A 5644-nucleotide genomic window follows, 5' to 3' on the forward strand; every position below is an offset into this window, starting at 1 on the left:
AATTACAGGCAATTAGCAAGACACCCCCAATAAAGGAGTGGTTCTGCAGGTGGGGACCACAGACCACTTCTCAGTTCCAATGCTTCCTGGCTGATGTTTTGGTCACTTTTGAATGCTGGCGGTGCTTTCACTACAGTGGTAGCATGAGACGGAGTCTACAACCCACACAAGTGGCTCAGGTACTGCAGCTCATCCAGGATGGCACATCAATGCGAACTGTGGCAAGAACGTTTGCTGTGTCTGTCAGCGTAGTGTCCAGAGCATGGAGGCGCTACCAGGAGACAGGCCAGTACATCAGGAGACGTGGAGGAGGCCGTAGGAGGGCAACAACCCAGCAGCAGGACCGCTACCTCCGCCTTTGTGCAAGGAGGAGCAGGAGGAGCACTGCCAGAGCCCTACAAAATGACCTCCAGCAGGCCACAAATGTGCATGTGTCTGCTCAAACGGTCAGAAACAGACTCCATGAGGGTGGTATGAGGGCCCGACGTCCACAGGTGGGGGTTGTGCTTACAGCCCAACACCGTGCAGGACGTTTGGCATTTGCCAGAGAACACCAAGATTGGCAAATTCGCCACTGGCGCCCTGTGCTCTTCACAGATGAAAGCAGGTTCACACTGAGCACGTGACAGACGTGACAGAGTCTGGAGACGCCGTGGAGAACGTTCTGCTGCCTGCAACATCCTCCAGCATGACCGGTTTGGCGGTGGGTCAGTCATGGTGTGGGGTGGCATTTCTTTGGGGGGCCGCACAGCCCTCCATGTGCTCGCCAGAGGTAGCCTTACTGCCATTAGGTACCGAGATGAGATCCTCAGACCCCTTGTGAGACCATATGCTGGTGCGGTTGGCCCTGGGTTCCTCCTAATGCAAGACGATGCTAGACCTCATGTGGCTGGAGTGTGTCAGCAGTTCCTGCAAGAGGAAGGCATTGATGCTATGGACTGGCCCGCCCGTTCCCCAGACCTGAATCCAATTGAGCACATCTGGGACTGTAACGGTTGACGTCGGATTTAGACCAAAATGCAGCGGGGAAATGTGCACTCATCTTCTTTATTATAAACGGACAAGAAGGAGAACCAAAACAAACACGTACACAAAGAAAACACAACGACTAATCACAGGCTGGTCAGGCACAAGGCTATACACAGAACAATCTCCCACAAAGTACTCGACAAACACATACCTATATATAGGACTCTCAATCAGAGGCAACTAGAAAACACCTGCCTCCAATTAAGAGTCCAACCCCAATTAACAAAACATAGAAATACAAAAGACTAGACAGAACATAGAAATACACTAACATAGAACAGTGCCCAAAACCCCCCGGAATACATAAATCAAAGACCCTACTAAACAAACCACCACCCCGAACCACATAAAACAAATACCCTCTGCCACGTCCTGACCAAACTACAATAACAAATAACCCCTATACTGGTCAGGACGTGACAGTGACATCATGTCTCGCTCCATCCACCAACGCCACGTTGCACCACAGACTGTCCAGGAGTTGGCGGATGCTTTAGTCCAGGTCTGGGAGGAGATCCCTCAGGAGACCATCCGCCACCTCATCAGGAGCATGCCCAGGCGTTGTAGGGAGGTCATACAGGAAGGTGGAGGCCACACACACTACTGAGCCTCATTTTGACTTGTTTTAAGGACATTACATCAAAGTTGGATCAGCCTGTAGTGTGGTTTTCCACTTTCATTTTGAGTGTGACTCCAAATCCAGACCTCCATGGGTTGATAAATTGGATTTCCATTGATTATTTTTGTGTGATTTTGTTGTCAGCACATTCAACTATGTAAAGAAAAAAGTATTTCATAAGATTATTTCATTCATTCAGATCTAGGATGTGTTTAAGTGTTCCCTTTATTTTTTTGAGCAGTGTATATATATTTTTTTAAACAGACCCGGTTACTACCAGTGACATTCTTTGAAGTAAACATAAGGCCTCTTGTTACTCATTGTGTGCATCTGAAATGGCACTCTATTCCCTATAAACCTGGGGCAGCAGGTAGCCTAGTGGTTACCAATGTTGGGCCAGTAACGGAAAGGTTGCTAGATTGAATCCCCGAGCTGACAAGGTAAAAATCTGTCGTTCTGCCCCTGAACAAGGCAGTTAACCCACTGTTCCTAGGCCGTCATTGTAAATAAGAATTTGTTCTTAACTGACTTGCCTAGTTAAGTAAAGGTTAAATAAAAATGAAGTGGATCAGGTAAAAAGTTGGGCACTATATAACAAATAGGGTACAGTATCAAGCCATTGTTGGTAGTGGTTCTCTTGCATGGTGGACAGATAGATAGTAAAATCAGCCAGACCAAACCCCAAAGCTATCCTTAGTGGCAAAGATCCTGAGAGGCAGACTGATAAAGATGTCTGTTGCCCAGACCAAGACTAACATCAGGACCACCAGGTCCATGGTAGTAGGGGTTGATCATGGCCTGTTGTCATGGACACAGCTCACAGGCTTTAGGGGCTGTTACACCTTGCAGTAGGTGTTTCCCAGCGGCCATGCGTAGCTGAAGAAGAAGAAGAGGTATTGTTAATTCATTGTCACAGGGGAATGGAAGTCCTCAGTGTTTGTGTTTTTGAATCCAGCAACCCTCCAGTATAGTAACTGGCCCACATCCCCATCCCAACCCTCCAGTATAGTAACTGGCCCACATCCCCATCCCAACCCTCCAGTATAGTAACTGGCCCACATCCCCATCCCAACCCTTCAGTATAGTAACTGGCTAACATCCCCATCTCAACCCTCCAGTATAGTAACTGGTTCACATCCCAACCCTCCAGTATAGTAACTGGCTCACATCCCCATCCCTCCAGTATAGTAACTGGCTCACATCCCCATCTCAACCCTCCAGTATAGTAACTGGCTCACATCCCAACCCTCCAGTATAGTAACTGGCTCACATCCCAACTCTCCAGTATAGTAACTGGCTCACATCTCAACCCTCCAGTATAGTAACTGGCTCACATCTCAACCCTCCAGTATAGTAACTGGCTCACATCCCCATCTCAACCCTCCAGTATAGTAACTGGCTCACATCCCCATCTCAACCCTCCAGTATAGTAACTGGCTAACATCCCCATCTCAACCCTCCAGTATAGTAACTGGTTCACATCTCAACCCTCCAGTATAGTAACTGGCACACATCCCCATCCCAACCCTCCAGTATAGTAACTGGCTCACATCCCCATCTCAACCCTCCAGTATAGTAACTGGTTCACATCCCAACCCTCCAGTATAGTAACTGGCTCGCATCCCCATCCCAACCCTCCAGTATAGTAACTGGTTCACATCTCAACCCTCCAGTATAGTAACTGGCTAACATCCCAACCCTCCAGTATAGTAACTGGCTCACATCCCCATCCCAACCCTCCAGTATAGTAACTGGCTCACATCCCCATCTCAACCCTCCAGTATAGTAACTGGTTCACATCCCAACCCTCCAGTATAGTAACTGGCTAACATCTCAATCCTCCAGTATAGTAACTGGCTAACATCTCAACCCTCCAGTATAGTAACTGGCTAACATCTCAACCCTCCAGTATAGTAACTGGCTAACATCTCAACCCTCCAGTATAGTAACTGGCTAACATCTCAACCCTCCAGTATAGTAACTGGCTAACATCTCAACCCTCCAGTATAGTAACTGGCTAACATCTCAACCCTCCAGTATAGTAACTGGCTAACATCTCAACCCTCCAGTATAGTAACTGGCTAACATCTCAACCCTCCAGTATAGTAACTGGCTAACATCTCAACCCTCCAGTATAGTAACTGGCTAACATCTCAACCCTCCAGTATAGTAACTGGCTAACATCTCAACCCTCCAGTATAGTAACTGGCTAACATCTCAACCCTCCAGTATAGTAACTGGCTAACATCTCAACCCTCCAGTATAGTAACTGGCTAACATCTCAACCCTCCAGTATAGTAACTGGCTAACATCTCAACCCTCCAGTATAGTAACTGGCTAACATCTCAACCCTCCAGTATAGTAACTGGCTAACATCTCAACCCTCCAGTATAGTAACTGGCTAACATCTCAACCCTCCAGTATAGTAACTGGCTAACATCTCAACCCTCCAGTATAGTAACTGGCTAACATCTCAACCCTCCAGTATAGTAACTGGCTAACATCTCAACCCTCCAGTATTGTAACTGGCTAACATCTCAACCCTCCAGTATTGTAACTGGCTAACATCTCAACCCTCCAGTATAGTAACTGGCTAACATCTCAACCCTCCAGTATAGTAACTGGCTAACATCCCAACCCTCCAGTATAGTAACTGGCTAACATCCCAACCCTCCAGTATAGTAACTGGCTAACATCCCAACTCTCCAGTATAGTAACTGGCTAACATCTCAATCCTCCAGTATAGTAACTGGCTAACATCTCAACCCTCCAGTATAGTAACTGGCTAACATCCCAACCATCCAGTATAGTAACTGGCTAACATCCCAACCATCCAGTATAGTAACTGGCTAACATCCCAACCATCCAGTATAGTAACTGGCTAACATCTCAACCCTCCAGTATAGTAACTGGCTAACATCTCAACCCTCCAGTATAGTAACTGGCTAACATCTCAACCCTCCAGTATCGTAACTGGCTAACATCTCAACCCTCCAGTATAGTAACTGGCTAACATCTCAACCCTCCAGTATAGTAACTGGCTAACATCTCAACCCTCCAGTATAGTAACTGGCTAACATCTCAACCCTCCAGTATAGTAACTGGCTAACATCTCAACCCTCCAGTATAGTAACTGGCTAACATCTCAACCCTCCAGTATAGTAACTGGCTAACATCTCAACCCTCCAGTATAGTAACTGGCTAACATCCCAACCCTCCAGTATAGTAACTGGCTAACATCTCAACCCTCCAGTATAGTAACTGGCTAACATCTCAACCCTCCAGTATAGTAACTGGCTAACATCTCAACCCTCCAGTATTGTAACTGGCTAACATCCCAACCCTCCAGTATTGTAACTGGCTCACATCCCCCATGTCAACAGTTTTTTATGTTTTTTTTTTCCTGGATTCAAACTGGCAACCCTGAGGTTGTTGGCCCACCAGAATTTTTCAGTCAGACCTGGGATTCGAACCGGCAACCTACCTGACTGCAGGGTGAAGGGGATGAGCAGCAAGGTGAGGAGGTCTGCCAGAGTCATGCTCTCTGACCTCTAACAGCCAGAAGCATACCACCCTGCATCCCACTTCTGGCTTTCCTCTGAAGCTACGCAGGGTTGGTCCTGGATGGGAGACCAGATGCTGCTGGAAGTAGTGTTGGAGGGCCAGTAGGAGGCACTCTTTCCTCTTGTCTAAAAAAATAGCACCCTTTGTAGGGTGCTGTCTTTTCGGAAGGGATGTTAAATGGGTGTCCTGACTCTCTGTGGTCACTGAAGATCCCATGGCACTCACTGTAAGAGTAGGGGTGTTAATCCTGGTGCCCTGACTTTTTTGATTTTCAATTTTATTTCACCTTTATTTAACCAGGTAGGCTAGTTGAGAACAAGTTGTCATTTACAACTGCGACCTGGCCAAGATAAAACAAAGCAGTGCGAAGGAAACAACAACACAGAGTTACACATGGAATAAACAAGCGTACAGTCAATAACACAATAGAAA

Source organism: Salmo salar, chromosome 10 (genome assembly GCF_965601325.2).
Source record: "Salmo salar chromosome 10, fSalSal1, whole genome shotgun sequence".
In the NCBI taxonomy this organism is placed as follows: domain Eukaryota; kingdom Metazoa; phylum Chordata; class Actinopteri; order Salmoniformes; family Salmonidae; genus Salmo; species Salmo salar.